This window comes from Pristiophorus japonicus, chromosome 23, assembly GCF_044704955.1.
Source record: "Pristiophorus japonicus isolate sPriJap1 chromosome 23, sPriJap1.hap1, whole genome shotgun sequence".
Classification (NCBI taxonomy): domain Eukaryota; kingdom Metazoa; phylum Chordata; class Chondrichthyes; family Pristiophoridae; genus Pristiophorus; species Pristiophorus japonicus.
In genome coordinates, this window is record NC_091999.1 from 67,853,127 (window position 1) to 67,876,631 (window position 23,505).

At 47.3% G+C, this 23,505-nt stretch overlaps 1 pseudogene; it reads left to right on the forward strand.

Moving 5' to 3' along the window:
- The first annotated feature begins 411 nt into the window (after window positions 1–411).
- LOC139235591 (probable G-protein coupled receptor 139) lies at window positions 412–9,215 on the forward strand (annotated as a pseudogene).
- Window positions 9,216–23,505: the final 14,290 nt, after the last annotated feature.

Sequence of the window (23,505 nt, forward strand, 5' to 3'; positions counted from 1 at the left end):
TAAAATTGGGAATGTAATTACTGAATGACCACAGCAGAGTAAATAACATCACCCGAAACAATATGCGATCTCCAGTTTGTCCTGATGGTTTTTCAAACAACAACACAATTGCTGGGAGGATGCAGCTGGAAACTTTCATGAGTTAATTAATGTGAGAAGAATTGGCCAGTCTTTGGGTTTTCCAATTTGAATCTCTGCAGTAAATATAGTCGTTCACAACAGGGTCTTAAATCGGCTGTCGTAATCTGTTTGTTCAAGTTTAAATATAACTATTTTGATCGATGTTGCAACCTCAATGTCCCCGTGGAGAGACCGCAGGGTATAACTTAAAGGCATTGGAATTGTACCGCCTCAGAGTATAATTAAGAGAGATTGCCTGCAGCACGAACAGGCACATCGTTTCACACGGAAATGCTTCCAATTCGATATGCAGAGAAAATATGCTACACAATCATTGCCGTCATTGGTGTTCCTGGTAAGTGACTAAAGGCATTGAAGTTGTGCAAACCTGTGTTTGAGCTGGTCTCTTGTTTTGCCCTTTGACTGATAATGTTACATCCTGGACTAGTGTTCACAGGTATACAGATACCTGATCGGTGATATCATTCCGTTCAGACAAATTGCCTGAATAACCACTGTGGTTTGATTCAGTTGCTCCATCTGAACATAAACTTGTGTTTGTAACTAACAGGATGATTGAATTATCAAGCTATTGTCTTTCTTCGAATATTGCGTACTTTTGAAACAGTCCTTTCTCCGTGCAACTATCTGAGAGAAGGTATTAGTTGGAGTGTCTGTCACTGTAGGATTTACTGAGTGTGAATCACTACCGGTGGTAGATCATGATACCCCAGTGACCATGTATTACTGGGAGTGTCTGTCACTGTACGATGTACTGAGTGTGTGTCACTAACCAGTGTGGAACACCGTGCCCGAGTGACCATGCATTCCTGGGAGTGTCTGTCACTGTAGGATATACTGAGTGCGGGTCGCTAACCGGTGTGGAACACCGTAGACCTGTGACCATGTATACTGGGAGTTTCTGACACTGTAAGATATACTCTGTGTGGCTCACTAACCGGTGTGGAAAACTGTAACCCAGTATCCATGTATTCCTGGGCGTGTCTGTCACTGTAGAATGTACTGAGTGTGGGTCACGATACGGTGGGGAACACTGCCCCAGTGACCATGTATTATTGGGAGTGTGTCATTGTAGGTATCCTGAGCGTGGGTCACTAACCAGAATGGAACACTGTACCACAGTGACCATGTATTGCTGGGAGTGTCTACCGACTATTAGTCATTAGCCGGTGTGGAACACCGTCGCTGCGTGACCATGTAGTGGTGGGAGTGTTTGTGACTGTAGGTATACTGAGTGTTGGTCACGAACCGGTGTGGAACATTTTAACCTAGTTACCATATATAAGTTGGCGTGTCTGTCACTGTATGATTTACTGAGTGTGAGTCACTACCCGGCGTGGAACATCAGACCCCAGTGATCATGCATTACTGGGAGTGTTGGTCACTGTAGAACTGTACCGACTGTTGGTCACTAACCTGTGTGGCACACCATGCCGAGTCCCCATGTATTTCTGGGAGTGTGTGTCACTGTAGGATATATTGAGTGTGGGTCACTGGCCGGTGTGGAACACCGTACCCCAGTGACCATGTATTACTGGGAGTGCGTGTCACTGTAGCATATATGAGTATGGGTCATTATCTAGAGTGAAACACCGTACCCCAGTGACCATGTATTACTGGGAGTGTCTTTCACTGCCCGAAATACTGAGTGTTGGTCACTAACCGTTGTGGACACTGTACCCCAGTGACCATGTATTACTGGGAGTGCGTGTCACTGCAGGATATACTGAGGATGGGTCTCTAAACAGAGTGGAAGACAGTACCGCAGTAACCATGTATTACTGGGAGTGTGTGTCACTGTAGGATATACTGAGTGTGGGCCACTAACTGGTCTGGAACATTGTACCCCAGTGACCATGTATTACTGGGAGTTTGTGTCACTGTAGGATATACTGAGGGTGGGTCACCAACTGGTGTGGAACACCGTACGCCAGTGACCATGTATTACTGAGAGTGTGTGTCACTGTAGGATATACTGAGTGTGGGCCATTAACGAGAGTGAAACACCGTACCCCAGTGGCCATGTATTACTGGGAGTGTCTGTCACTCTCAATAATACTGAGTGTGCGTCACTAACCGTTGTGGAACACCGTACCCCAGTGACAAAGTGTTACTAGGAGTGTCTGTCATTGTATCATCTACTTAGTGTGGGTCACTAACCGGTGTGGAACACTGTACCCCAGTGACCATGTATTACTGGGAGTGTGTGTCACTGTAGGTTATACTGAGTGCGGGTCACTAACTGGTGTGGAACACCGTACCCCAGTGACCATGTATTACTGGGAGTGTGTTTCACTGTAGGTGATACTGAGTGTGGGTCTGTAACCGGTGTGGAACACCGTACCCCCGTGACCATGTATTACTGGGAGTGTCTGTCACTGTCCGATATACTGAGTGTGGGTCACTAACCGCTGTGGAACACTGTACACCAGTGACCATGTATTATTGGGAGTGTGTGTCACTGTCGGATATACTGAGCGTGGGTCTCTAAACACAGTGGAAGACCGTACCGCAATAACCATGTATTACTGGGAGTGTGTGTCACTGTAGGATATACTGAGTGTGGGTCACCGACTGGTGTGGAACACCGTACGCCAGTGACCATGTATTACTGGGAGTGTGTGTCACTGTCGGATGTACTGAGTGTGGTTCGTAGAAACATAGAAATTTAGAAAATAGGTGCAGGTGAAAGCCATTCGGCCCTCCGAGCCTGCACCGCCATTCAATGAGTTCATGGCTGAACATGCAACTTCAGTACCCCATTCCTGCTTTATCGCCATATCCCTTGATCCCCCCAGTCGTAAGGACTTCATCGAACTCCTTTTTGAATATATTTAGTGAATTGGCCTCAACAACTTTCTGTGGCAGAGAATTCCACAGGTTCACCATTCTCTGAGTGAAGAAGTTTCTCCTCATCTCGGACCTAAATGGCTTACCCCTTATCCTTATTACTTCTCCTGCCCCTTCTGAGGCGCACCCTTGGAATCGAGGATGAGTCGATTCCACACTAAAACTTACTTCCCAGAGGGCTTTGAGTCCAATGCATGACTTCCATTCTCTTTCACAGGTGGGGCAGGGGCTCGTTGAACGAACGGGAGTGTGGGGTGCCTGGTTTGCTGTGCGCTACTTCCGCGATCTACGCTTGGCTTCAGTTTGCTCTCGGCGACAATACTGGAGGTCCTCTGCGCCGTGCGGATGCTTTTCCTCCCATTTGCGCTGGCGAGGGCCAGGGATTGCCAGGTGTAGGTGGGGACGTTGCATTTCTTCAAGTAGGTTTTGAATGTGTCATGGAACGTTTCCTCTGCCCACCTGTGGCTCGCTTGCAATAACGAATCACCGAGTGGAGCGTTTACTTTTTGAATCTCATGTCAGGCATGCCGACGATGTGGCCCGCCCAACAGAGCTGATTGACTGTGGTTAATACTTCGATGCTGGGGATGTTGGCCTAACCGAGTACACAGACGCTAGTGCGCCACACAGGCCAATTAATTTGCAGGAAATTGCGGAGGCAGCGTTGGTAATTCTCCAGTGCTTTGACGTGCCTGGTGTAAATATTCAATGTCTCTGAAGATTATAGGAGGGCGGGTATCACTACTGCCCTGTAGACCATGAGCTTGGTCCGGGGGTTGAGGTCCAGGTCTCCAAACACTTCCTTCCTCAGGCATCCGAAGTCTGCACTGGCACACTGAAGGCAGTGTTGGACACTGCCATCAAAGTCTGCCCTTGTTGACAGTGGGCTCCCAAGGTATGGAAAATGGTCCACATTGTACATTGTATAGCCCAGTAAACCCGAGCTTCCCTGAAACTCGCAGCGGATGGCGAGTTTCCCTGCGCCTATCCCCGCTTATACATTCTGAGTGCCCCATTTACAATTTAATTCACTCACCATTCACACTGGAAGTCGTGTCGCCCTTACCGGCTTTGGGCTGGGAATGAAAACCCTTGCAAATTGCTGATCCGAACCCCAGTGCACAGCCCCTGCCGAAAGTAAAAATGCTAGATATCTGGTCTGAATAATGTTCTATACCCAAACTCCAATGGTGCCAGTATGGGAGCTTGGATGGGTCCGAGCTATGCTCCCTTTTCTTGGGATAGGAGGAATCTTCGATGTTTCAATTCTACTCCTGTCCCCTCCTTCACATATTTTTTTGGTTCATTGATGACTGTGGTCGTGTAATGTCATTTTCTAGCCATGAACTGGAAAATGTCCGAACTCACACAAAGTAATGATCACCTCACCGCTATATTTACTGACCTACATTGGCTCCCGGTTAAAGAACGGCTCGATTTTGAAAATTCTCATCCTTGTTTACACATCTCTCCATGGCTTTGCAGCTCCCTACCTCTGTAATCTTTTTCAGACTCACAACCCCTCAAGATAGCTCTGCTCTTCAAATGTTGCCCTCTCGAACATCCCTCATTATACTGCTGAACCATCGGTGGCCTTACCTTCAGCTGTTTGGGCCCTCAACTCTGGGATCCCTCCCTGAACCTCTAAACTTCTCTAACCATCTTTCCATTTTAAAGACGTCCCTTAAAATCAACTCTTTTAGCAAGCTTTTGTTCATATGCCTTAATTTCTTCTTTTTTGTATCGGTGTCATATGTATCTGTCTTGTCCTGTGAACACTGCTTTGAAGCGCCTTGGGACGTTTAACTAGGTTAAACATACGATATAAATAAATGTATTGTTATTATTATGAATAATAATATTCGTTATTATAAATATTATTATTAATAATTATAATTATACTTATGTGCTGAACTTGCTTCTAATTTGCGCCTATCTCTCTCCTTCACATGCTCCGTTAGTCACTTCCCTTATCTTCCGCAACATCTCTAACTCCATTTCTGAGGACAGGCTCTCGACCAATATCTATCATATTGCGTCCGACTCTGAGAGCTACCTTGATTACATGAACTCTCACCCAGCTGGCTAGAATGAATCTATTATACTCTCCAAATGTCGCTGCCTGCGTTGCATCTGTTCCGATGAAGCCACCTCCCACTCCAGTGCTTACAACATGTCTTCCTTTTTCTGAGCTGAGGGTACCCATCCTCTGTGGTCATGATCCTGTGAGCCTGTAACCTAGCGTGGAGTGGGTAGGAGAGGAGGGGCGAAGCAGAGTCATGAAGACTGTGACCAGTTGAGTCAATAACTCGAGCTGAGGGGCTACAGTAGTGGGCTAGTTCCCCGGTCGACCACACACTCTGGTTGATTATCTTCCTGCAGTGACCATGCCCTGTTCAGGTAAGGTTCACCAGGCTGGTTCCTGAGATGAAGGTGTTGACATATGAGGAAAGGATGAACAGGTTGAGCATATATTCGTTGGAGTTTAGAAGAATGTGCGGTGATGTTATTGAAACGCATAAGATTCTGAGGTGGCTCGACAGGGAAGATGCAGAAAGGGTGTTTCCCCTCATGGGGGAATCTAGAACTTGGGGACAGAGTTAAAGTATGTTCCTGATGTTGGGGAAGTCCGGAACCAGGCGACAAAGTCTGAGGATAATTGGTAAGCTAATTAGGACCAAGGTGAGGAGCAAAATCTTCAATCAGAGAGTTATTAACCTGTGGAATACCCCACCGCAGAGAATTGTTGATGCAGTGCAATGGATATATTTAAGAGGGAGTTAGGTATGGCCTTTACGGTAAAGGGACCAAGGTGTCTGGACGGAAAGCAGGACAGGGGTTCTGAGGGAATGATCAGCCATGATCTTATTGAATGGTGGTGCAGGCTCGAAGGGTCGAATAGCCTAATCCTGCACCTATATTCGATGTTTCTATGTTTCTATGGACAGGGCCCTCAATCCAATTTCCCGCATTTATCCTCAACCGAGTATTCCCCACCACTGTGGTGGACAAGGCACACCGCAGTGTCAATCCAATTTGCTGCCTTACTTTCAACGCCCCTGATCGTCCCTGCTGGAACCATGATAGGGTCCCCGTGTCCTCATATTGGTCTCAACCAACCACCACATTCAAGAGTTCATCCTCGGCCATTGCTGTCCCTTCCTTCTTATTCCCACCACCAGACATATCCCCTTTCAGCATTCCGAATGATTTGTCCCTCCACGACAACCTGGACCACTCCTGAATCGCCCCGAACAGTTCTCCCCAACCACCGGACCTTCCTATTCAAACCATAGGAGATGCAACACCTCCCCTTTCACCTCCATTCATTCCATCGTCCATGCCCTTCAATCTGAAGCAGTGATAGACTTGTATTTCCTCCAATGTAGTATAATATATTCGCTGTTCACGATGCTGTCTCCTGTAGATTGGGGAGGACGAAACAGAGATTGTGTGATTACATTTCTGAACTTCTCCATTGTGTCTGGAAACGTGTCTCTCTCCCTCCCTCTGTCTCACACTCCCCAGGTCACTTGCCCCTTCAATTCTACGTCCCACTCCCAGTCTGACATCTCTACCTTCGACCTTCTAAACTGTTCCCCTTTGTAACTCAATGGGGAAGAGCAGCACATGTTTCGATTATCCATTTATTGCAACCCGGCCATAAAACTGAGATGATACTTTTCAGAACATTACGACCGCTCCCGTTTCCTCAGACAGCATGTGCTGGTAATGAAGGATGTCTTCAGGAGAGCCATTGGGAGTGGAGGAGGTGTGTGCTGGTGCTTGGGATCACCTCTAGGTGGAAGGCAGGCCGGCTGGTCCGCCCCCCTTGGAGCTACTGATCTTTCTCCACCGCATTCCCGGGCCATGGGAGCCTTCTGATCTTTGCCAGAGTTAACTTGCACCCCACCGTCCCACCGCCCCACTCTGTAATCCTGCTCTATCCACTTACATCTCCTCTGGACTCATTTCCTGTTCCTTTAGTTGTCCCATTTGTCTTATACCATCATCCCTTTTGCCGTTGAATCACTCCAGCCCACCGTCCCATCAAAGACATTCAACTTTGTTCTTTCCTCCTCCTACCACAATTTTCTCTGCCTCTAACATTGCCTTAAAACTGTTCATCTCTCACGGATTCCAGTACTGAAGAAAGGTTATCACCTGAAACGTTAACTCTGTTTCTCTCTCCACAGATACTGCCTGACATAGTGCGTGTTTATTGCATTCTCTGTATTTTATCAGATTTACAACCGTTTGTATGGAGGTAGTCTAAGCAGAGGGAGAGAGAGGGAGAGCGTGTGGAGCCTTGGGGAAGGAACACCTGCAGCTCCTGGCCCACAACCAGGGCCGCGAAGGCACTTCCTTTGTCCCCGAAACTGTCCTCGGCTCACTTTAGCTGCCGGGTATCCCGAGGCCTTGGAAACACAGCCAACAAGAGTTAAATCGTAAAATAAGTTAAACCCGTAAAATACTTTATACGAGAAGCTGCCAGCCGCATTAATACATTTATATTGCCAACCCGCCCGCTGGGATTGCTCGGTTCCTAACCACTGCCCCGTCGCAGCTAAATTCGGAAGCAGTGGATTGGAGGTAGATTGGGTTATAGAAACATAAAAACATAGAAAATAAGTGCAGGAATAGGCCATTCGACCCTTTGAGCCTGCACCGACATTCAATGAGTTCATGGCTGAACATGCAACTTCAGTACCCCATTTTTGCTTTCTCGCCATACCCCTTGATCCCCCTAGTAGTAAGGACTACATCTAACTGCTTTTTGAATATATTTAGTGAATTGGCCTTTCTGTGGTAGAGAATTCCACAGGTTCACCACTCTCTGGGTGAAGAAGTGTCTCCTAATCTCGGTCCTAAATGGCTTACTCCTTATCCTTAGACTGTGACCCCTGGTTCTGGACTTCCACAACATTGGGAACATTCATCCTGCATCTAACCTGTCCAGTCCCGTCAGAAATGTAAACGTTTCTATGAGGTCCCCTCTCATTCTTCTGACCTCCAGTGAATACAAGCCCAGTTGATCCAGTCTTTCTTGATAGGTCAGTCCCGCCATCCTGGGAATCAGTCTAGAGAACCTTCGCTGCACTCCCTCAATAGCAAGAATTTCCTTCCTCAAGTTAGGAGACCAAAACCCTACACAATACTCCAGGTTGTGATGATATACTTGACATGGTATCCCCTGACCCGTCGTCCACCCGGCCAGTTTTGTGCTAAATCACAGGTCTTACTGTCTGGGCTCAGTCACCGAGAATATGTGACCAATAATTGACCGTCTCTTTTCCCTTCTTTTTATTACAGTGAATTTAGTGGCGATTATGATCCTGTCCCGGGGAAAGTGCGGTCTGTCCACCTGCACCACTCGCTACCTGGTGGCCATGGCAGCGGCGGATCTACTGGTGGTCATCACTGGGGTCATACTACGGCGCATCAATTGGTATTATTTCCCAGTGTGTTTCCTGGATATCACCCCTGTGTGCAGTGTTTTATTTTTCCTGACCCGTGCGGCCGCAGACTGTTCTGTCTGGTTCACCGTCACTTTCACCTTTGATCGATTTGTGGCCATTTGTTTGCAAAAGCTGAACACCAAATATTGCACCGGGAGAACTGCAGCTGTGGTTCTGGCAACAAGCTCCATTCTGCTCTGTTCAAAAAACGTTCCTTACTACTTTATAATTGTACCTGGATATATAATCGACAATGTTCCGTGGTACTGTTCCTTCATCCCAGCATATTATACTGAGCCTGGTTGGGTAGGATTTGACTGGTTTGATACGGTTTTAACCCCACTGATACCATTCGTTGTAATTTTGTTGCTCAACGCTCTGACAGTCAGACACATTTTAGTGGCCAGTCGAGTCCGTAAAGGACTGAGGGGTGAGAGCAAGGGGGAGAATGGCAGTGACCCAGAGATGGAGAGCAGGAGGAAGTCTGTCATTTTACTCTTCACCATATCCGGCAGCTTCATACTGATGTGGCTGATAATTGTTATAGATTTCTTTTATTATAGCATTACAGGAATAAATCCCAGAGATTACAGTGATTCTTTATATCAATTTACACAGGTCGGATTTATACTGCGGAATTAAAGTTGCTGTACAAACACATTTATTTACGGGGTGACCCAGTCCAAGTTCAGAGAGCAGTTGAAGAGCGCGGTGAAATATCCGGTTACCTCAATTGTACAATTAATTAATAAACAGAACGTCTGATCGCAGCCCAGAAGCGGGTCTCATTGTTTGCAGTCCAGGAATGAAATATTTAGCAGCAGAATCCCTTGCATTGAATTACACCAGGAATGGCTGGTGATCTGATCATACACCCAGTGGCGGGACAAGCACTGTTTGTCGGACACGGCAATATTTCTGATTGAAAATTCCCACATGAACTTTTGGGAAAATACTACACGAGCATTCTCTCTGAACTCTTCTGTAACGGGTCACTGCAGCTATTTAGTCCAGCTAGACATTGCATCTTCCAGAGTGAGAGGCTCGACCATAGGTAGGCAGGAAGGGCTGAGCTCGAGTTCAGTGGGTTATATTATATTGAACATAGAGCAGAGAATCAGGCGATTCGGCCTAACCAGTGTGTGCTGGTGAGTTTACTCAGCACTAGATTAGACAGTGAGAAACTGAATGAGGCAGAGGTGCAATGTATGACGTGCCAGACTGAGCAGGAGTTCCAGACCATACACATTCCGCACTTACAGGGAGAAGAGGTCTTACATCGTCTTACCAAGCACACCTGCCTTCGGAAACTGCGCTTCCACAAAGTGGTTATCACTGAAATATAAACATAAGAACATAAGAACATACGATTTAGGAACAGGAGTAGGCCATCTAGACCCTTGAGCCTGCTCCGCCATTCAACAAGATCGTGGCTGATCTGGCCATCGACTCAGCTCCACTTACCCGGCCGCTCCCCGTAACCCTTAATTATCTTATTGGTTAAAAATCTATCTATCTGTGATTTGAATACATCCAATGAGCTAGCCTCAACTGCTTCCTTGGGCAGCGAATTCCACAGATTCACAACCCTCTTGGAGACGAAATTCCTTCTCAACTCGGTTTTAAATTGGCTCTCCCGTATTTTGAGACTGTGCCCCCTAGCTCTAGTCTCCCCAACCAGTGGAAACAACCTCTCTGCCTCTATCTTGTATATTCCTTTCATTATTTTAAATGTTTCTATAAAATCACCCCTCATCCTTCTGAACTCCAACGAGTAAAGACCCAGTCTACTCAATCTATCATCATAAGGTAACACCCGCATCTCCGGAATCAGCCTAGTGAATCGTCTCTGTACCCTCTCCAAAGCTAGTATATCCTTCCTTAAGTAAGGTGACCAAAACTGCACGCAGTACTCCAGGTGCGGCCTCAACAATACCCTGTACATTTGCAGCAGGACCTCCCTGCTTTTGTACTCCATCCCTCTCGCAATGAAGGCCAACATTTCATTCGTCTTCCTGATTACATGCTGCACCTGCAAACTAACTTTTTGGGATTCATGCACAAGGACCCCCAGGTCCCTCTGCACCGCAGCATCTTGTAGTGTCTCCCCCATTCAAATAATATTCCTTTTTACTGTTTTTTTCCCCAAGATGGATGACCTCACATTTTCCAGACATTGTATTCCATCTGCCAAACCCGAGCCCATTCGCTTAAGCTATCCAAATCTCTTTGCAGCCTCTCTGTGTCCACTACACAACCCGCTTTCCCAATAATCTTTGTGACATCTGCAAATTTTGTTACACTACACTAGCTCCCCTCTTCGTCATCTATGTATATTGTATTCGGGTCGCAGTCTGACAGACCTCTGGCTTGCCTGTTTCTGTATTCGCGACCCAGTCGGACAGATTGCTGGCATGTGTGTAGCTGTATTCGGGTACCAGTCGGACAGGCCTCTGCCCTTACTGCATCTCTATCCGATTCCCAGTCGGACAAAGCCCACTCCTATCTGTATCTGTATTCTCTGTGAATATCCTGCCTGCAATTTTAGGGTGGAGCCCTATTGTTCTGGATTCCACTCCAGAGGATATAGTTTTCCTCCGAATAGCCCATCGAATTCCTAATTCGTTTTAGCTGTCTCAATTTAATCGAGATCGAATTCTAAAGTGAATATGAGGGAAGCTAATCCAGTTCTTTAAATCCAGCTCCATTATGTTGAATCCCACATGGCCAATATGTTCTATTTTCCCCTTTTGTCGGTGTGACATTATTTTTCCAACCACCGACGTTAAGCTGTCTGTTCGACAGTGTCCTGGGCATGTTCTACCTCCTTTCTTAAGTGTGGTATTACGTTAGCTATCTGACTGTGTTCTGGTTGTACACGTTATACTAAGGAAAACAGTGCCTCTGCGATCTCTACTTTAAATTGGTTTAAATTGTGTGGATTTAATCCGTCCGGAGCCGGATTTTATTCCCTTTGAGTTTGCTTACTTCATGTAATAGCTCTCCACTTTTTATTTTAAATGCAATTATCTCCTTATTAATCTCATCTTCTAATATCATGTTCACCTGCTCTGTCGCCCTGATAAATAATGAAGCAAAGCAATTCCTTAATTTTTTTGCCATCTCTCTATCACTGCCTGTCCAATCCTCTGTGTTCATATTCCCATTCCAACCTTCCTTTGTAATTGATATACCTGTAAAACATTTGACTATTTTCTTCTTTCCTTGAAAATTTAAGGTCACAGTTTCTCTCTGCCTTTCTAATAGTTTTTGATTCATTCCTACTCTCTCCATATTCTCCCTTATCATGCTGACAACCGCTGTCCATGGAATTCGTGCATGCCTCTATCCTTAACCGAATTTGTTTTTGTATACCTTTATTCATCATTAGTGCTCAGTATGTTCTTGTTTTTAACAGAATATATATTTTCCCGAATTCTGCTGCACACCGTTTCAAATGTTTCCCTTTGAAATTCTTGACATGTTTTCCAATATTGTGGGTCATTTTATTTCCCCATGTTCTATTCGCAAATCCAACTTTTCTCCAATCAATTAAACTGGTCTTCGTCATACTTATGTCCATTTCAATTATGACCTTACAGCATATTATATTATTATTGCATAGATGTATCCCAACTTTTCGTTCTCTTATCTGCTCTGCTTTATTCCCTATTACGACATCCAATAGCGAACCCTTCCTTGTTGGTCATCTTATCGATTGGGTTCGAAAGGATTCATGTACACATTGTGGAAACTCCATTCCCTCATTCTCTTCCCTACCTCTTCTGTCCAATTAATATCGCAGTAGTTGAAATTTCACGAAATTATTATTCCGTATCTCTCCAATCATTTCCCTATGGAACAACCCTAACCTTGTGTTCGAAGCTTTTGGTTGGATTTTACACTTTTGTGCAGATAGCCCCAAAATGTGCGTTATTTCCAGCGTGGGCGTTACCAAAGTGTTTTGAGATCGCCTGATACTCGCCGATTCTCTAAGTCCTTAGAACCTCCACTTTTGTGCTTATCGCCGTAAAAATGGGCCTAATTTCCGGCGTGGGCGTTAACAAAGTGTTTTCAGATCGTCAGCTTCTCGTCCATTCTCAAAAAACCTAGTTTCCTTTTCAGAAAATGTTCGTGACAGCAGGCGAATTCAACTTTTTTTGACCTTCTGCATAAATTGTGGCCGTCCTTCTCAACGGCATGGCAATGCTCGGTTCCTGCGGTACTGGAAGTCAAGGGTCATCGTGACATGAACAGAAGAGGAGTTAAGGAGGGAGGGTCCACTGAGGGACTGCAGGCGTGTCTGTGTGTCGTGTGACTACTTTGGGAGGAGGGAGAGAGTCGTTGGAGCTTCACAGCAATAGGGAAAGAAAAATTAGCAGCCGCCAGCCGCATATTAGCCTCAATTTTGTCTATAATGGAGAGCCAGGAGGAGGCCTCACACCACACTTTGGACTCTGACGCTAGAGAGAACAGTGAGTTTGGAGAGGAACACATTGGAGGCGCAAAAGAGCCAGGTGGTTCTCGGACGAGGCAAATGCCTCGCTCCTGCAGGAGGTCCAGTTACGCTGGGGTGATTTGACACAGGGAGATGGTGGGAAGCCTACCCCAAAGGATATGGACTGAAATAGCACAGTTGGTGTGGCTGGCAACCAACAAAGTTGTTGAGTGCAAGCATTGCCGCAAAAGATGGAACGACCTTGTGCGATGCGCAAGATTAAGTAGCAAATTGATTTACATTTACTTATGTATTTATATAATTTGATTTGTAACAGCCTGTCATCAGGCGAGGAGGATGCGATGAGGCTGCAGATTGACTTGCATGGGTTAGGTGAGTGGGCAAATGCATGGCAGATGCAGTATAATGTGGATAAATGTGAGGTTATCCACTTTGGTGGTACAAAACAGAGAGACAGACTTTTATCTGAATGGCGGCTGATTAGAAAAAGGGGAGGTGCAATGAGACCTGGATGTCATGGTACAGCAGTCATTGAAGGTTGGCATGCAGGTACAGCAGGTGGAGAAGGCGGAAAATGGCATGTTGGCCTTCATAGCAAGGGGATTTGTGTACAGGGGCAGGGAGGTGTTACTACAGTTGTACAGGGCCTCGGTGAGGCCACACCTGAGCTATTGCGTGCAGTTTTGGTCTCCTAACTTGAGGAAGGACATTCTTGCTATTGAGGGAGTGCAGCGAAGCTTCACCAGTCTGATTCCCGGGATGGCGGGGCTGAGGTATCATGAAAGATTGGAACAACTGAGCTTGTATTCACTGGAGTTCAACAGAATGAGAGGGCATCTCAGAGAAACGTGTAAAGTTCTGACGGGTTTAGACAGGATCGATGCAGGAAGAATGTTCCCAGTGTTGGTGAAGTCGAGAACCAGGGGTCACAGTCTAAGGATAAGAGGTAAGCCATTTAGGACCGAGATGAGGAGAAACGTCTTCACTCAGAGAGTGGTGAACCTGTGGAATTCTCTACCACAGAGAGTTGTTGAGGCCAATTCCCTAAATATATGCAAAAAGGAGATAGATGTCGTCCTTACTACTAGGGGGATCAAGGGTCATGGCGAGAAAACAGGAATGGTGTACTGAAGTTGCTTGTTCAGCCCTGAACTCATTGAATGGCGGTGCAGGCTCGAAGGACTGAATGGCCTACTTCTGCACCTATTCTCTATGTTTCTATCTTTCTATATTTCAATGTATATATCACATAAACTATTTCACTTTTCCGGGAATGTTTTCCTCAAAGCCTGCGGTCACGGTGTGAATCGTTCGGTAACGAACGATAATTATCATAATATTCTTGATTGCATCTGTTATATCAGTCTCTGTGACAGGACCGAGCAATGATCGCACGCAATGTTCTCTCGCCTTGTCGTTTTGTCACCTTTTACTGAGTAAGCTCTCGATGAGAAGGCCCGTGCCGAGGTTGACGGGTGTGGGGCCCACCAGCCTTCTGCGACATCAGTGAGACGGAGAGGCATGTGCTCACACTCGTGCGAAAGTACCCGCAAACAGCCACGGACGCATTTGCTGACCCTGAAGTGAGAAAAGCTTACGTCATTGCATGATATGAAATCAATAGAAGCCACAACCCACCCATATCCGGACAATCATATGTGATAGATGGTTTCTCAAATTGTCATTGAAATAATGATGGACGAAAGAAAATTATTGCAATAACAAAGTGTTGGTGGTCATGAAATATGATGTCCGCGATGACTGTGAGTTCGGCGTTGTTTTTGACGTGTGCACGCTGTGTGTAGCGCTGGACTCAAGCTGTGAGCCGAGCAACCACTTTCTCCTCTCAGAAACTCATTTGTGTATGGTCGCTCAGCCAGCAGCATGGCCCCAGGCTAGACCACGGAGCGTACAAGATGGGGGCGTGGGCCATGTGTCATAGGACGATCCGACTACATCTGGTGCTGAGGAGCTGCGATTGTCGCCCGTCAATCCGCTGTATCTGCTCTTCATGGATAAGAGTGAAGGTATCAAGGAACACGCATCGTCACGGGTCACAAGGCCAGCGAGTGGTCCTCCCATCTGGCCACTCTTGAGATCCCTTGTCCAAACTCCTCACTGCAAGGCGCCCCGTTTGTCCCCAGGACATCGCGGACGCACCAAGTCTGTCCCACGAGCAGCAACTGACAGCTACGAGACGGTATGGTTGTCCAGAAGGACTGGAGACATTGGTGACCAGCTCATCGAAGCATTGGGTGTGATGTCCTGACAGCTGGCCACAATGACCAGATGGCAGAGACCCAGGATGCGATAGCCAGGAACAACTCTCTCCCCTTCTGTCTCTCTCGCTCTCGGCTTCTCTCCCTCTCGCTCTCTCTCACCTTTTCGCTCTGTCTCTCTCTCGCCTTCTCTCTCTTGCCCTCTCTCTCTCCTTCTCTTTCGCTCTCTCTCTCTCACTCTCTCTCTCTTACCCTCTCTCTCTCTCTGCATCTGTCTCTCTCTCTCTCTCTCTCGTGTTCCCTCTCTCTCTACTCTCTCCCGCCCTCTCTCTCTCTTTCGCCTTCTCTCTCTCGCTCTCACCTTCTTTCCTTCTCTTGCCTTCTCTCTCTCTATCTCTTGCCTTCTCTCTCTCTCTCGCTCTCTCTCATCTTCTCTCTCTCTCTCTCTCTCGCCTTCTCTCTCTCTCGCTCTCTCTCACCGTCTCTCTCTCTCTCTAACCTTCTCTCTTTCGCTCTCGCCTTCTTTCCTTCTCTTGTCTTCTCTCTCTCTATCGCTTGCCTTCTCCCTCTCTCTCTCTCTCTCTCTGTCTATCCCTCTCTCTCTCTCTCTCGCCTTCTCTTTCGCTCTCTCTCTCTCACTCTCTCTCTCTCTCTCTTGCCCTCTCTCTCTCTCTGTCTCTGTCTCTCTCTCTCTCTCTCGGTCTCTGTCTCTCTCTCTCTCGCGTTCTCTATCTCTCGCCTTCTCGCACTCTCTCTCTCCCGCCTTATCTCTCTCAATCTCCCGCCTTCTCCCTCCCTCACTCTCTCTCTCTCTTGCTCTCTCTCTTTCCCTGACTCTGTCTCTCTCTCTCCCGCCTTCTCTCTCTCTGTCGCGTTGTCTCTCTCCCTCTCTCTTTCTTGCCTTCTCTCTCTCTCTCTTCCGCCTTCTCTCCCTCTCACTCTCTCTCACCTTCTCTATCTCCACCCCTAGTCTCTGCGCCCCCACTGCCAATGACGGAGGAGAGCCAGGACCAAGATGCTGCTTCTGCATCAGAGGTGTACGCCCCCACGCCACCATTCCCGGACCCGTGCTACGAACACATCTGCCTCCATCCCCGCAATGACGAAACGCCTGAGGAGTTCCACGGACACTCACCGTGGAGCGAGGAAGGGAATGGCTAGAGGTTGTGAGATGAAGGTTCTGTGGGTGAGCTGCATTTCAGCTTGTGATGGCTGTATGATATCTCCATCTGGGTGGATGCAATTTGATGTATTGTATGGGGGGTCTCACACCCCCCTCATGGTTCCCCTTTATATTCTGTGTGCTGGAGATGTTGATCATTTGTTTGCTGTCAATTGTGGAAAAAGTGGAGTCTGGGCTGGTGTTGGGTGTTATTGCAAGTGATAGAAACATAGAAACATTGAAAATAAGTGCAGGAGTAGGCCATTCGGCCCTTCGAGCCTGCACCATCATTCAATGAGTTCATGGATGAACATGCAACTTCAGTACCCCATTCCTGCTTTCCCGCCATTCCCCTTGATCCCCCTAGTAGATAGGACTTCATCTAACTCCTTTTTGAATATATTTAGTGAATTGGCCTCAACAACTTTCTGTGTTAGAGAATTCCACAGCTTCACTACTCTCTGGGTGAAGAAGTTTCTCCTCATCTCAGTCGTAAATGGCTTACCCCTTATCCTTAGATTGTGACCCCTGGTTCTGGACTGCCCCAACATTGGGAACATTCGTCCTGCATCTAACATGTCTAAACCCGTCAGAATTTTAAACGTTTCTATGACGTCCCCTTTCATTCTTCTGAACTCCAGTGAATAAAATCCCAGTTGAATCAGTCTTTCTTGACAGGTCAGTCCCGCCATCCCGGGAATCAGTCTGGTGAACCTTCGCTGCACTCCCTCAATAGCAAGAATGTCCTTCCTCAAGTTAGTAGACCAAAACTGTGCACAATACTCCAGGTGTGGCCTCACCAAGGCCCTGTACACCTGTAGTAACATCTCCCTGCCCCTGTACTCAAATCCCCTCGCTATGAAGGCCAACATGCCATTTGCTTTCTTAACCGCCTGCTGCACCAGCATGCCAACCATCAATGACTGATGTGTCATGATATCCAGGTCTCGTTGCATCTCCCCTTTTCGTAATCTGTCCACATTCAGATAATAGTCTGTCTCTCTGTTTCGTACCAACAAAGTGGATAGCCTCACTTTTATCCAGATTATACTTCATCTGCCTTGCATTTGCCCGCTCACCTAACCTATGCAAGTGAATCTGCAGCCTCATAGCATCCTCCTTGCAGCTCACACTGCCAGGCAACGTAGTGTCATCCGCAAATTTGGAGATACTACATTTAATCCCCTCGTCTAAATCCTGAATGTACAATGTAAACAGCTGGGGCCCCAGCACTGATCCATGCGGTACCCCACTAGTCACTGCCTGCCATTCTGAAAAGTACCCATTTAGTCCTACTCTTTGCTTCCTGTCTGCCAACCAGTTCTCAATCCACGTCAGCACACTACTCCCAATCCCATGTGCTTTAACTTTGCACATTATTTATGATTTCAGGCCCATGTTGTTACAAATCGTATTTTCTTGCACGTAACCTTGAAGTGCATTGCCGAAGATAGCTTCATCATTAAACACTGCGGAGTAAACGTAAACCCCAACAGTCCAGAGACTGCAAATATGTCTCTTGTAAAGTCCACGTCAACTGAGTAGAACTCCGGAGTCAAAGGAAACTCTGCTCAAGTTCAGTCAGAAACTCCGCTCAAGTTCAGGCAGCCATTTGAATGAGAGAGCTGTGAGTGTAAATACGCCAGCCACACCACTGTCATTGGTTCAGAAATTGTGGGCGTTTTTTTCTGCAAGCGATATTGCGGGCGGGATGTGTGCGAGGTGCGGGGAAACTGAGAGCCGGCGATCTCCTGGGCATTACTTTCCCCAAACGTGCTCTTTCCGAACTACAAAAGTGGCCAAGGCGTTAATTGCGAACCTCGGCGTTAAATCGTTGTGGAAAGTCTTGCTCGGGCGATATTATGGCCGCTGATTTTGCCCAATCTGCCCTAAAAAAGTGGGCGGACTGTAATATTTTGTCCCGGCGTTCAGTACATGGCTAAGGCACACGCAACGCTTGGCGATAAGTTCTTGAAAAATGCCCCCTCGGTTTCCATTCTATTTACAAATGGGCGAAATCAGGGCGTTATACGTCATTTCAGCGGTAACATGGGCGTTAAAGTTGCACAAAAGTTTTTTACTCCTCTACTTTTTTGAAAACGGGCGTTATCGTGTCTGATACCATATGAACATTAACGTTAAATCTCTCTCATCTTCTGCTGTCGAGTGTCGCTGTCATTACAATGACATGGCAACACTCGAGTCCCACGATTCAGGAGCTCAGTGCTCACTCTGACTTGCGCAGAATGGTGAGGGTGTTGAGATTGAGTGGAGGTGTATGTGAGTGGGGTGTCGTGACTTTGGGAGGAAGGAGGCAGCGCTTCGAGCTTTGTAGCAAATTGGGCAAAAGAGTCAGCCGTTAGCGGCCAGATCTTTGCATGAATTCCGCGACGATAATGGAGGGAGAACATAAGAACGTCAGAATTCGAAACAGGAGGAGGCCATCTAACCCTCGAGTCTGCTCCGCCACTCAACAAGATCATGGCTGAGTGGAGGAGTCAAGCCAGCACGCTGTGGAAACTCACGCTGGTGAGAGCAGGGAGCTGGGAGATGAGGACAATTAGAGGACCAAAGAGCGCGATGAGGTTCTCGGACGAGGCAAATGCTTCCCTCCTCCGTGAGGTCGAGTCACACTGGGGTGTGTTGACCCAGGGACGGGGGAGGTGGGAGTCCAGCCGCAAAGGTATACATGAGGATCTGGAGCGAGATAGAGAGGTGGTCTCGGTGGCCACCAACGTGGAGCGTGAAGCCAACCAATGCCGCAAGCAATGGAATGACCTTGTGGAATCGGCAAGAGTAAGTATCACGTTTATTTTCAGTCAATTATATAGTTATGAATTTGATTTGTAAGAGTCATAAGTGACTATCACATGTGAGATCGTCCTACTATTGGGAATGTTGTACTCAATTCCTGCGGTCACGGTGTACGTCTTTAGGTAACAAATGATCATTCTGATCATAACCGTGATTGTATCTGTCGGTTAAGTGTTGTATCAGTCTCTGTCTGTGACACGGCCCAGCAATAAGATCACGCACCGACCTCCTGACATGTTGCTCGGTTACATTTCACAGGAGAATCTATCGACGATGAGGTCCGTGGAGCGTCCAACTGATGGGGGGGCCACCAGTCACCAGCGACATAACTGCCATGGAGGAGCGGGTGAAAATACTCGTGGGGAGGAACAGTCGGAGAGCCAGGCCTAGATCTCCAGAGCCTGAAGTGATCGGACGTGAGCCAAGTATACACCATTGCACGATCTGAATTGAATGGGTGCCACACGCACTCATATCTGAGCAATTATATATGATCGTTGGTTGCTAACGTCGTCCAGCAAATAAAGCAGGCCCAGTGAGAATCGTTGCAATGCAAACTGTGTTGGTGGGCAAGACCATAGAAGCCAGAAGCTGGGGGCATGAGCCCTGACTTGGTGGATGAAACGACATCTCGTGTGGAGGATGTCCGATTCTCGCCCGTCTATACGTTTGTTCACTTGCGGATGGATGGAAGTGCGGACTTCCAGGAGCCTGCATCGCCATGGTCGAGCAGTAATTCTCCTCCAAGGGACAACTAGTGATCGTTCCAACAACTCCCAGCTCCAGTGTGGAGATATCGGACACAAAGGATCCTCGCTACAAGTCAACCCCGTTTGTCTGCAGGCCGGCAGCAACCATGCACAGGTTTCGTACACCAGCGACAGATGAGAACGGAGAGATGGTACGCTTGTCCAGGATGACTGTAGACCATAAGTGACCAGCTACTAGAAGCATTGGGGGCATATCCCAACAGCTGGCCAGAGTCTCCGGCACCATCAATGGATGGCGGAGGCCCTGGAGGCGATTGCCAGGAACACTGCTGGCACAGGCCTCGGAACGCAACACTCCAACCTCAACTTTTGTCACACCCCAGTCCCAATGACACATGCGCGTCAGTCGAAAGATCCTGCTTCTGGATATGATAATGTTCCCACCTCGTTTCCCTCGGCTCTTCCTTCATCCCTCCAATTGAGGCATCGCCTGAGGTGCTCCTGGACAAGACGGCTTGGAGATGGAGGGAAAGGGGCAGAGATGGGGAGAAACATAGAAACATAGAAAATAAGTGCAGGAGTAGGCCATTTGTCACTTCGAGCCTGCACCGCTATTCAATGAGTTCATGGCTGAACATGCAACTTCTGTACCCCATTCCTGCTTTCCCGCCATACCCCTTGATCCCCCTGGTAGTAAGGACTACATCTAACTCCTTTCTGAATATATTTAGTGAATTGGCCACAACAACTTTCTGTGCTAGAGAATTCCACAGGTAAAACACTCTCTGGGTGAAGAGGTTCATCCTCATCTCGGTCCTAAATGGCTTACCCCTTATCCTTAGACTGTGACCACTGCTTCTCGACTTCCCCAACATTGGGTACATTCTTCCTGCATCTAACCTGTCCAGTCCCGTCAGTATTTTATATGTTTCAACGAGATCCCCTCTCATTCTTCTGAAATCCAGTGAATACAAGCCCATTTTATCCAATCTTTCTTGATACGTCAGTCCCGCCATTCCGGGAATCAGTCTGGTGAACCTTCGCTGCACTTCCTCAATAGCAAGAATGTCCTTCACCAAGTTAGGAGATCAAAACTGCACACAATACTCCAGGTGTTACCTCACCAAGGCCCTGTACAACTGTAGTAACACCTCCCTGCCCCTGTACTCCAATCCCCTCGCTATGAAGGCCAACATGCCATTTGCTTTCTTAACCGCCTGCTGTACCTGCATGCAAACCTTCAATGACTGATGTACCATGACACCCAGGTATCGTTGCACCACCCCTTTTCCTAATCTGTCACCGTTCAGATGATAATCTGTCTCTGTGTTTTTACCACCAAAGTGGATAACCTCACAATTATCCACATTATACTGCATCTGCCATGCATTTGTCCACTCACCTAACCTATCCAAGTCACTCTGCAGCCTCATAGCATCCTCCTCGCAATTCACACTGCCACCCTGCTTAGTGTCATCCGCAAATTTGGAGATACTACATTTATTCCCCTCGTCCAAATCACTAATGTACAATGTAAATAGCTGGGGCCCCAGCACTGATCCCTGCGGTACCCCACTTGTCACTGCTTGCCATTCTGAAAAGTACCCATTTACTCCCACACTTTGCTTCCTGTCTGCCAACCATTTCTCAATCCCCGTCAGCACACTACCCCCAATCTCATGTGCTTTAACTTTGCACATTAATCTCTTGTGTGGGACCTTGTCAAAAGCCTTCTGAAAGTCCAAATACACCACATCTACTGGTTCTCTCCTTGTGCACTCTACTGGAAACATCCTCAAAAAATACCAGAAGATTTGTCGAGCATATTTTCCCTTTCACAAATCCATGCTGTCTTGGACGTATCATGTCACCTCTTTCCAAATGCACTGCTATGACATCCTTAATAGTTGATTCCATCATTTTACTGACGACCGATGTCAGGCTGACCGGTCTATAATTCCCTGTTTTCTCTCACCCTCATGTTTTCAAAAGTGGGGTTACATTATTTACCCTGCACTCGAAAGGAACTGATCCCGAGTCTGTGGAATGTTGGAAAATTACCACCAATGCATCCACTATTTCCAAGGCCACGTCCTTAAGTATTCTGGGATGCTGACCATCAGGTCCTGGGGACTTCAATCCCACCAATTTCACCCCAGCACAATTTCCCGACTTATAAGTATTTTCCTCATTTAATCCTTCTTACTAGACACTCTGACCCTTTTTATATGCGGAAGGTTGTTTGTGTCCTCCTTAGTGAATACCGAACCAAAGTACTTGTTCAATTGGTCTGCCATTTCTTTGCTCCCCATTATGACTTACCCTGATTCTGACTGCAGAGGACCTACGTTTGTCTTTACTGACCTCTTTCTCGTTACATATCTATAGAAACTTTTGCAGTCCGTCTTAATGTTCCCTGCAAGCTTCTTCTCATACTCTATTTTCCCTGCCCTAATCATACCCATTGCCCTCCTCTGCTCAGTTCTAAATTTCTCCCAGTTCTCGGGTTCGCTGCTATTTCTGGCCAAATTGAATACCGAACCAAACTACTTGTTCAATTGGTCTGCCATTTCTTTGTTCCCCGTTACGACTTCCACTGATTCTGAGAAGGGGAGCGCTGATGGAATGGGAGATACATGTCCGCAGGTGATGGGTCTTTTACATCGCCATCAGGGCGTGTACAATTTGTTGTAAAATTTGCGTTGGCGTTGAGTGTTGCTGCACACGTTGCACATTTGAGTGACGTGACCTTATTAGAAATTGCGGTAGGGGTTCAGGAATGGTTGCTACTGATGCTTATAGTTTCACAACAATGCTCATGTCAAATGTTCTTCATTGAACATGACCTTTTTGTGCTTTGTCGGATAGAGCTGGACAGTGCTTCCTTTACATTAAAGGGTAGAAATCAACTCAACTTTAATTAACCTGAAATTTTACCAGAACTAATGATGTTTGAGATGCCCACACACCCAGCAGTCTGTCAGCTTTGTCACTCTCCGCAACGTTCCTCGGGCCAATCGCTCCATTATGAGTTGCTGACGTATCAGTCCTGCAGCTATGTCCTCATAATGGGCCCTTTCCTGCCAACCAGTTCTTAATCCATGTCAGCACACTACCTCCAATCCCATGTGCTTTAACTTTGCACATTAATCTCTTGTGTGGGACCTTGTCGAAAGTCTGGCGATCCTTGCCCCCTTCCTGATCGCCGGGTTGTCCAGCATGCCGAGCACGACTGCAACCTGCCAATCGGGGGTTGTCGCGCGTGTCATGTGTAACGCAATCACGTAAATCGCCGCGTAATTTTGTTCGGGACCGCGTTGCGCGTGTCTTTGTCGCTGCCCTTTGTACCGCTTCTCTGTCTCTTTCTGTGGGTGTCACGCAGGGGTCAAAGTTCCCCGCCGCGCTATCGTTCTATGGCTCCGGCTCCTTTTAGGCCTCGGTGCTCAACACTTGCGCTCTGTCTCACCATCAGCCAGTTTGCGAGTGCACACCATTTTATTACCAAGCGTCCAGCACTGTCCTTGTGGCTGGCGGTGTGAACATGTCGGACAAAGCGCCCTCGCATGTTGGATTTTAGCCTCCCCGAAGCTACCCCGGATACTTGGCTTCCAGCCCCATCATGAGTTGGTTGTGGTCGACAACTTGCTTGGGAACTTCCGGGAGCGCAATCTATTTTCTGCCGCAGACGAAG